This window comes from Rhagoletis zephyria, unplaced genomic scaffold (genome assembly GCF_001687245.7).
Source record: "Rhagoletis zephyria isolate East Lansing unplaced genomic scaffold, Rhagoletis_zephyria_1.1 Rzeph_scaffold_00002, whole genome shotgun sequence".
Lineage (NCBI taxonomy): Eukaryota > Metazoa > Arthropoda > Insecta > Diptera > Tephritidae > Rhagoletis > Rhagoletis zephyria.
This window is the reverse complement of record NW_016157086.1, coordinates 1,439,362-1,448,842: the sequence shown is the minus strand read 5'-3', so window position 1 is coordinate 1,448,842 and position 9,481 is coordinate 1,439,362. Positions and strand designations below refer to the sequence as shown.

Below are 9,481 nucleotides of genomic sequence, written 5' to 3'. Positions count from 1 at the left end.
GTCCTTTTAGGTGTAAAGTTTCAACAAGTTCTGAATACTATTTCGGTCTTTATAAACATATGTCTACGATGATTATGAGTTATTTTACCTGTTTATAAAATTGTAAAAAAAAAAATTTTTTAATTAAATGGTAACAGATGCTGAAAAACGTTTTTTTTTTTCTTAAATTGCCGTGATATAGTCCTTTCAGGTGTAAAGTTTCAGCCCATTCTGATGCCTCCTTCCACTTATATCAACACATGTCCACAATGACTATTTTCATATAAAAATGCAAGAAAAACTCGGTTTTCTCGAAATGAGTAACCGGTACAGAAAAACCGATTTCATTTTTGAAATTAGAGGGGCATAATACTTCTAGGTGTGAAGTTTCAGCCAATTCTGACCACTCCTTCTATTTTTGTCCATCATTTGTATGGAGTCGCGGCACTGTGCGGCGCCGTTGTCGCCTGTCGTCACACACTTCCTGTCGTCAACATTTCATCGTAATCTGTTGTTGGCTCACTAGCAGCCTGCCTTGTTGTTGCTCTCGTTGGTGCTTCGCAGTGTTGTAGTGGTGCAATTGTTTGGCATACTTTTGTTATTCTTGCTGTTGTTATTCTGGCTACTGTTGTTCCTGTTGCGACTGCTTTTCCTGCTACTCTTCCTGGCTGTGGAATTTTTCACACCTCTTCTGCCTCTTCTCGTTTTGCTTTCTTTCAGTTTTTGCTCTACTTTTTCAGTTGCACGTACACTTCCTTTAGTCATTCGTTTTTTCGCTTTTTATTGTTTCGCTTTATTCGCTTAGTTTCTTCCTACTACATGTGCTACTTTCTTACTGTGGTACCTCACTCGACTTCCTGCAATGAAACAAAAAAATACCAAAAAATTAAGGGGTTAAACATTTGTTGCAACTACAAATATTTTAAAAGTTTGTACACTTCAATTTCGCAATTGTTCGCTACTAAAATTGTTCCATAATAAGAACAACAGCAATTGCAATGAAAAAGTTTAACTCATTGCAGTTTCCCGTTATTTTAATTGAAAAATTTTAAGAAACACAAAAGGATGGTAAAGTTGAAAAATGCTTGCAAAAATGTACTAAAAATAGCGGCAGTGCAGCAACATTGAACATTTTTTTCCCACCACTAAGTGCTAGGAAGCGAAAAATTTTTGCAAAGTGCCTGAACAGTGTGCCAAAGTTCAGTTAGAGGAATTTGTGTGCTCATGGATTCTCTATAGTAATTCAATTATTTTCTATTACTGCTAGTGCGAATACTACTTTTTTTTTGTTCAACTCAGGACGGAATACAATTAGGACTTTTGACTCTGTGCTGTCGCGATTTTAGGTGAGCTTCAAACTCTTCTGCTAGATGCACCATTTGACATGCTGCACCATGAACGACGACGCGCAGTCGCACGCCTAAGTGGGATAAAATCGAAAAATTCGTTGTCTGCGATGTGAACGCGTTTGATGTTTTTGTAAACGTAATTTATACACTAACAAGTAAGAAAGTCTAAGTTCGGGCGGAGCCGAACATTAAATACCCGGCGCAAGTATTAAATATATGTTTTTTCACCCTTCCGAAACCTTCCGCTAAATGGTAAGCCGTAAATTAGCGTCCTTCAATTTCGAAATATTGAAGTTTCAAGCATTTCTTAAATTTACCGTTATATGAGAATCGGCCGTTATTTTAGTCCGATTTCAATAATTTTCAACGTTTTGCTTACACGTGGCAAGTACAATAACCATACCGAGTTTGGTACAAATTGGTAGAACGGTTACCGATATACTTATATGTGATCATAAGTGGGCGGTGCCACGCCCATTTTCCAAAATTTTACCATAAACGTATTTCTTGGTAAAGAATTGTTGCAAGCATCAATTTTGAATAAATTAGCTTCAATATTTACTGATTTATCGAAGATTTTGTATTTCTCTAAATTACCGTTATATGGGATGTGGGCGTGGTTATTGTCCGATTTTAAAAAGTTTCGGCGGTTTTTTATGCTGTACCAAGGCCAACAACTGTGCCAAGTTTGGAAGAAATTGGTGCAGCGGTTACCAAGATATACACATGTAACCATAAGTGGGCGTGGCTACGCCCATTTTCCAAAAATTTATAATATTCTTATTTTTCGTCTAAAAATTATTGTAAATATCAATTTTGAGTGAATTATCTTCAGTAGTTACTAAAATATCGCAGTTTTCGTATTTCTGGAAATTACCGTTATATGGGAAGTGGGCGTGGTTAAAGTCCGATTTCGCCCATTTTCAATACCAACCTACCTTGGATTAAGGGAAACCTACATACCAAATTTCGTTGAGATATCTCAATTTTTGCTCGAGTTATCGTGTACACGGACAGACGGACAGACGGACAGACGGACAGACGGACGGACAGACAGACATGGCTTAATCGATTTCTTTTTTCATCCTGATCATTTATGTATACATTTGTCTATATCTATCTCGATTCGTTTTGGCTGTTACAAACAACCGTTATGTGAACAAAATTAATATATCCTTGTGCACAAGTGCGCTCGGGTATAAAAATAATGTTATTTTTTTAGTATTTATTTAAATAGTACAGGTTTTCAGCTTTCGAAAGAAGAAATAAAAACCTGCTCGTTTGTACACTTTTGGAAGTAATGCGTTTTTGCTAATGAATAAATTATTTTTATCATTTTTTGTCAGTGCCATCTATTTTCAAAAATGAAGTGTCAGATTAAAAAGCTTAATATGTAGACAATAGGGGTTGTATTTTTTTTTAAGAGTTGCCACCTGTTATAAATTAAATTAAAATTGCTTAATAAGTTAAATGAATTATTAAGAGGTGGGTATGAATCGAAATGTGTATGAAAAGGGTTTATTTCTTAACTACATGTGGAGGGTTGCCACCTGCTTAAAAAATCAAATTCCATTTGAATTAAAGGAATTAGGCAATTGGCATAGATAGGCTTCACCATATGGGAGTCAGACGAAAGAGGTTTAAGAACGTTTTAGCTTGTAAATATTACGAAGAGGGTTGCAACATGTTTGCAAAGTAAAATTTAGTTAACCTAAAATAATAATTGAGCCAAGCCAAATGTTTCCGACACCGTATTTGTTATTTCATTACAAATACATTCATTGTCAATCAGTGATTTGTCCTGATTACATTTATTTTAAATAACTGGACTCTTAAATTAACTCAAGAATGTTTTTACTCTTAACTTATTTCTTGCAATACATATCCATTTTTTTCTTTTGTCTGATACCCATATAAATATACATGTTTCAGTTACCTTATTCCCTTAATTATAATGAATTTGATTTTTTAACCATGTGACAACCCTAGTACGTGTCGTTTAGAAGTAAAGCAATTACAAACCCATTTCAATTGATACCCATATTGTAATTCCATTAAACTTATTAAATAATTTTAATAAAATTTTTAACAGGTGGCAAGCCGTTAAAAAAAACTTATTGCACATCTACAGACCAAGCCCTGTCATTTGACAACTCACATTTGAAAATAGAACGAACTATATGTACATACCAGGGATGTTGCGAATATTCGCATTCACATCAAATGATACGAATGTTTTGCGAATACGAATGTTTTTGCATTCGCGAATGTGAAAAATATGAAATTCGAAACCTATGTAAATACCACAAGAATCCAAATTTTCAATTTCAAACTACATTTACAGTGATAGTATGAAAGTTATCCAAAAACAAATTGCATTTTTGAATTAACCGTCCTCAATTTTACTAAGAGGCTAATTTTCATTGAACTCCGTCCATATTTTATTTTTTTCCCACATTTTATATCACGTATCATAAGGATTATTGCAAAATTGCTAGCGGAGGTTCCAGCAATAGCATAATGGACCAATGGACCGCTTACGCATCATCATAATAAACCTGCCGACTTTGCTTAGGTGGATCACCGTTCCAACATTAACTTGAAAAGCCCGTCCCACTTAAGTTCACGAAAGTTACCAGGAAAATCTTGCCCGCTTCTCTACACTAACAGACTTCCAGGTTGGTGAACGTCAGCGCCGCAAAGTTATCGCTCCTGTAGTGAAATATAATACTTTCCATAGACTTGCCGAAATCGGATCCAATTTCTCAGCTAAAGCTGCTGAACTAGTAAATAAGTGTCTATCCCGTTAATTGCGGTATCAGATATCTCAACTTAGGGATTCGGCAACTGGTAAATAATTAAAAAAGGATCTCAATCTGTCGTTTACCAGTGTATCATTCCTCTCATGTGACAGTCTAGAAGAGTGGCCTCACTGGTGAGTCCCTGGTAACCAGCCAACAAAGTGAAAATTATCGTCCGATAACATGCCATTCCCAGTAGTGAAGAAATCTGATATCTCACTATTGAGGAACTTCACGTGACACCTGACTCCCAACATGAAATCTTTAATGTCCATACCTTCTCCACAGCACACAAACTGCGCTGTAAACCAACTGTCCTTCTTAGTAGCCTTGAAAAAGCGTTCCCTAAAACTACTGAACAAGGTCCAAAGGTGCTTTCAGGACCACCTCAAGTAAAGCGCTAAAAGTATTAACCAATTTGCCTGTAGTGAATCTGGTAGGAAAACACGTGGCCACCGCTTCGACGATCAGACTAAGAAGTATGGTGCTTTAGAAGGACCTGCGGTTCGGCTACACTTCTGCACTTCACGCTACTCCGCTCCTAAACCCATCTTCGATAGGCTCTTTAAAATAAGCATTCCGTCAAAAAGAGAATGGAAACACAATGTCCATGGAAAAGGAGGGAATTAAATTTCTACACGGGTATATGCAAGCTGGGTAATAGGGTTGGCTACGGAGTTTTCTCTAAGCAATTTTGACAATTATCCGTTCGAATTCCGGACCACTGTATCGTATATTAGGCAAAAGTTTTAGCAATAAAAGAGTTGGCTGTGAACCACAATAAACCTGCCGTACCGAAGGGTACGATTAATATCATATCGGATAGCCAGGAGGATTGCCTCGCAGCTCTAAAGATATCGGTAATGTATTCAAGGTATGCCTAATATGGTTCCCGAGACATAGAGATATTGAAGGAAATTGATTCAAGAGACCAACAGGCCATGGACAGCGGAGGGTACTTGTAGGACAACTAGGCTACTATCGCTTATCTGTAGAATAAAGGCAAAGCTGCAGTTCAGCATTAACGTCCAAGCACGCAACTACCGACGGTTAACACACGAAAATCGTAAAGGTCACCTTACTTTATCCGCGCACACGACCGCTTTTGTTTGTTTGTTTAATTTTGAGATTTTCGTGGATGTGTTTATTTCATATGTGTTGACAAAGCGGTCCCCACGATGTTGATATTTTAAGGTCCACCCTACTCTAGGTATTGATTTGTAAATAGAATTTATATAAGAAAGCCGATACATTTCTTACGTTCTACATACCTTCAAAAGAAGAGGATCTAAAAGTGTTTTGTATTTGCTAGTATACATACATAGTAAATAATTATGTGCACACAACTCTAAAAAGTATCACTTGGTTTGATTTTTAATTTCATTTCATTCATTCCATTTCCATACTTTTCTTCTTTGTTGCTGAAAGCATCAGCTTTATCCTCTTCTGAATAACAGTTTTTTCTACATCAGCATCCGATAGTGAAACATGGCAATTATGAGCTTCGTTGGACAACAAACCAACCAACTAACCAACTATTTAACTGACAGGCAGACAGACAGCCTGCCTGACAAACTTCATAGCAAAATGCGTTGGCAATGTGATAAACGGAATAAAAACGAAAAGAAAGCATACATATATACACACTGAAATGTAGAGCGCAGTGATGCCTTGGCGCCTGGGAGACAGGCAGTGAAAGATTGTAAAAATTGCATTTTATGCTTCAAGTCTTCATCGAGGATTAAAATTTTCCAAACAGTGATGGCAATGCATTTACATACAAACATACGGACTCACTGAGTGAAGCGCGAAAAAAGCGTGAGGAAAGGAGAAATTAAAGTTCGTTAAAATAGTATGGCCAACAACTCCTAACTTTTTATGAGTTTCTCATTAATGGAGGAGGTTATGTCGTTTAAAAGTGTAAAATTGAAGACAGAAGTGGCAAGGGTAGCGCTCAGCAGTAAGAAGGTTACCAAGGATGAACATTGTAGTAAAACTATAAGAGCACTAAAGCTCTATGTTTGTGTGTGTGTGTAAAATGAGGCGTCAGTGTTGACAAGTCTCCACAGTAAGTATGCAAGCGCGCGATTATAAAGCTGTTTTTAGTGCAAATGTTGGCATGGGGTCAAATGCAGAATCAAGCAAGACGCGGTTAGGATGATGCTGATATACAAGAAGCAGCGAAATTGAGTAACTCTGTCTGATGGTTTTTACAACGCGTGAAGGGAATGTAATCAAACTGCCTTGTTAATATCACTTTGAAAAATTTTTCATAATTATAAAATGACAATTAGTTTGCTGACCGCTTATCAACAAAAACGAATTAAAACTTTATTGAAAGCGAGAAGCAAAAAAAAAATAAAAAATTAACAAAGAAAAGAGATTAGAAGTGCATTGGCTGTTGGCGTTATTAAAAATCAGTAGAGGATATGATAAATTATGAATAATTTAAATGACAGAAGAGCTTTTGTGGCCAATAACTTTGCCGGTTATGAAAATTATTATTTAAAAGAATTTGTTGGCGATTATTGTAGCTTACCTACTAAGTTGGACAAAATTGCTAAATTTAAGTTGATCCCACTTTTTTATTTTAATAAATGAAAAATTCAGTAATGGCTGTTGGGAGATGTACATCTGAGCCCTTTGACACCCAAAAAACTGCTTGGGTTTAGTCGTAATTCGCGCAAATTTAAAAGAGTTTAAAAAGGACACGAAAACATTACAAAGAGCGGCATGCAGTCAGATTGTTGTTTTCTCTACGCGTTGATTCGTGCCTGGTTTCGACAAAAAAAAAATTAAAAATCTGATCGAGTAAATGCATGTAAAACTATAAATGTTAAATATTTTAACATATAGGTAATACTGCTATATTGGCAGTAAGATCTAGTACCGCCCGAAAATTCTACAGTACAGATGTATCAATAAACACGTACACAAAAACGGAATCACGTACACTATACATTGACAAAAACGGTACTAGACTGTTTCACTTTGATTTCGGAATGCTTACATATATGGGTTTTAAGTGAGTGTGTGAATATATTTGTTGCTCTTTCACGCTGAAGCGGCTATAAAATACAGGATATTTTTTTAAGAGAGTTTCCAACTTTTTTAATAGGTAAAATCAATTAATTAATAAGTAAATTAAAATATTACAACAATCTGGATGTCAAACGAAAAAGGTTTTGAAATAATTTATTTAGAAATTATTTTCGAAGAGGGTTGCCAGCTATTTAGAAACTCGCAATAAAGTCAACTTAATAGCTAAATAAGATATTTTAGTAAAACGAGAAAGGTTTAAAAAGCTATATTTCGTAATTATTTTTGAATATGATTACACATCTGACTGCCTTAAAATATAAGGCGCAAGTTCCGAAGTAGAAGAAATTGTTCACGAGGAGCACAACAAAATGGTGTTACTAAGCCCTATATTCTATCTTCTTCTCCATCTTCGTCTTCATCTTCATATTTTTCTTATTCTTAGTCTTCCTCTTCATCTTCTTCTTAGTCTCCATCCTAGTCTCTGCTTATATGTTCATATTTGTCTTTATTTTTAACTTTGGCTGCGTCCCTCCTTTTTCTTTATCTATCACTACCTTTGTTTGTGTCTCTATTCCCGTTTTTGTCTCTACCCGGCCGCGGTAGCGCTCAACACAGGCGTTCCTTTTCTGTCCCCGAATTATCCAATTACCACATTCTAAATATTTAACGAAATCATTTTCGAAGTCGATAAAGAACTTTCACTTAATAAATACTTACTGAGAAAGTTCGGCATATTTCATGAATAGAGTTTCCGGGTGATAACTGCTGCTGCAGCGAAACAGAAATCTACATAAAAACAGTTCCACAGCCCGTATTGAGGCCAAAGAAATTCACATCTTTAGCGCACCTGCATTCAAATCATTTGAAAAGCATTTGATTCCCTCTTAAATCTAGAATGGCCAACATTTCTGCAGAAAATGAGTTATGGACTTATTATAATAAAGACAAAAGATTATAAGCTAAATTGGTATATGTATATTGTATTTCGCTGATTTTGAGCCTTAAAGAAAATTAAAAATTTAATTTTATGTTGTTGTAAAAATGTCAGACTTTAGTATACTATTTCAGCTTTTCCACTATTTCAGCTAATACCTTACTAATCTTAAGTCTTAAATTTATTTTTACTTACAAATACCAGTAAAGGAAATAACATTACTCTACGTACCCTTATATGGGTGTATCCAATTTTATTTAAATTTCGTTTACACCGTTAGACACCGCTGTGGTTGGCCTTAAAGTAAAATTGGTTTGATTAACTTCACGGCTCAATGATATCGCAAATAATTAGTTGCTGCACCGCTTAGGGGGACAAGAAAGTGAATGGCTGCTTTCAAGCAGAAAATTCAACAAGCATTTTGCCGCCTAGTTAGCAGCAGGCTCTTAAAATCCGCGATAGATTTCTCGGCTGCAAGGTTCTAATTGAAACGTTGCGATGAGATTTGTAAGCAATTAACAGCGGCAACTTTGTTTTCGCAACTTTGATTAAATTGTCGCCTTCGCTGGATGTATCAATTTTGGCAGCCAAATTAATTCGTTAGGGTGGTGAGGGAAATTTAATCAATTGAATAGTTTTAATTGTTCGCTGCTAAAGCGGAACGGAGTTCGACTGAAAGGGGGCAACAAAATCATTTTTAAAGGATTCCAGGTAAATAATCACAGCCTTCAAATAAAAATTAGTAAGTGCGCCTGGGCCTCACTGGAGAAGTGAAACTTACGTTATATATCTGGTTTGTCTCATAGCCAATATTGTATACATATTAAACTCCTGCGCAATTCCATTTAAACGGCCTAACAAGACATCCATTCATACACATTCTACATTCATACACCTCTAATTTTAGTATTTATTAAAAAAACTCAATGAAATTCAAAAACTCTATCTTGCATTTGGGTTTACTCACTACCAACTTGAGCTGTCGCAGTGTTATCAAAAAAAAAAAAGTTATCAATAGGTAGGTTCAGAAGGCGCAGCAGTTGAGCGCAACCGTTGCTAAACAAAAATCAGTGATAGTTATGCGTCTTTTGAACGACTTCATACATTAGCTGTCAAATTCAACTCTCAAAGGTACACACCAACATGTTGTCTCAAATGATCAGAAAAATATTACGATCATCTAACACGCAACTATTCAGTTGATCAGAAGTACGCAACAACGCGTTCAGAAGGTGCAATCGCACCAGTTACTGAGCTGTTTCGCCTTCTGAACGTGCCAAATGAAAATTCGTTTCTCTTGAAATCAAGTTATATGGCTGCGTATGTATGTACATATGTATGTACATATTCCGAAATTTTTTTTATTTGTAAAGGCT

The 9,481-nt window shown here is 35.8% G+C and overlaps 1 protein-coding gene across 3 annotated transcripts in view; it reads right to left on the bottom strand.

Moving 5' to 3' along the window:
* LOC108367169 (uncharacterized) overlaps positions 1 to 9,481 on the bottom strand; it is a 252,009-nt gene that overhangs the window by 95,977 nt on the left and 146,551 nt on the right. The window lies entirely within an intron of this gene.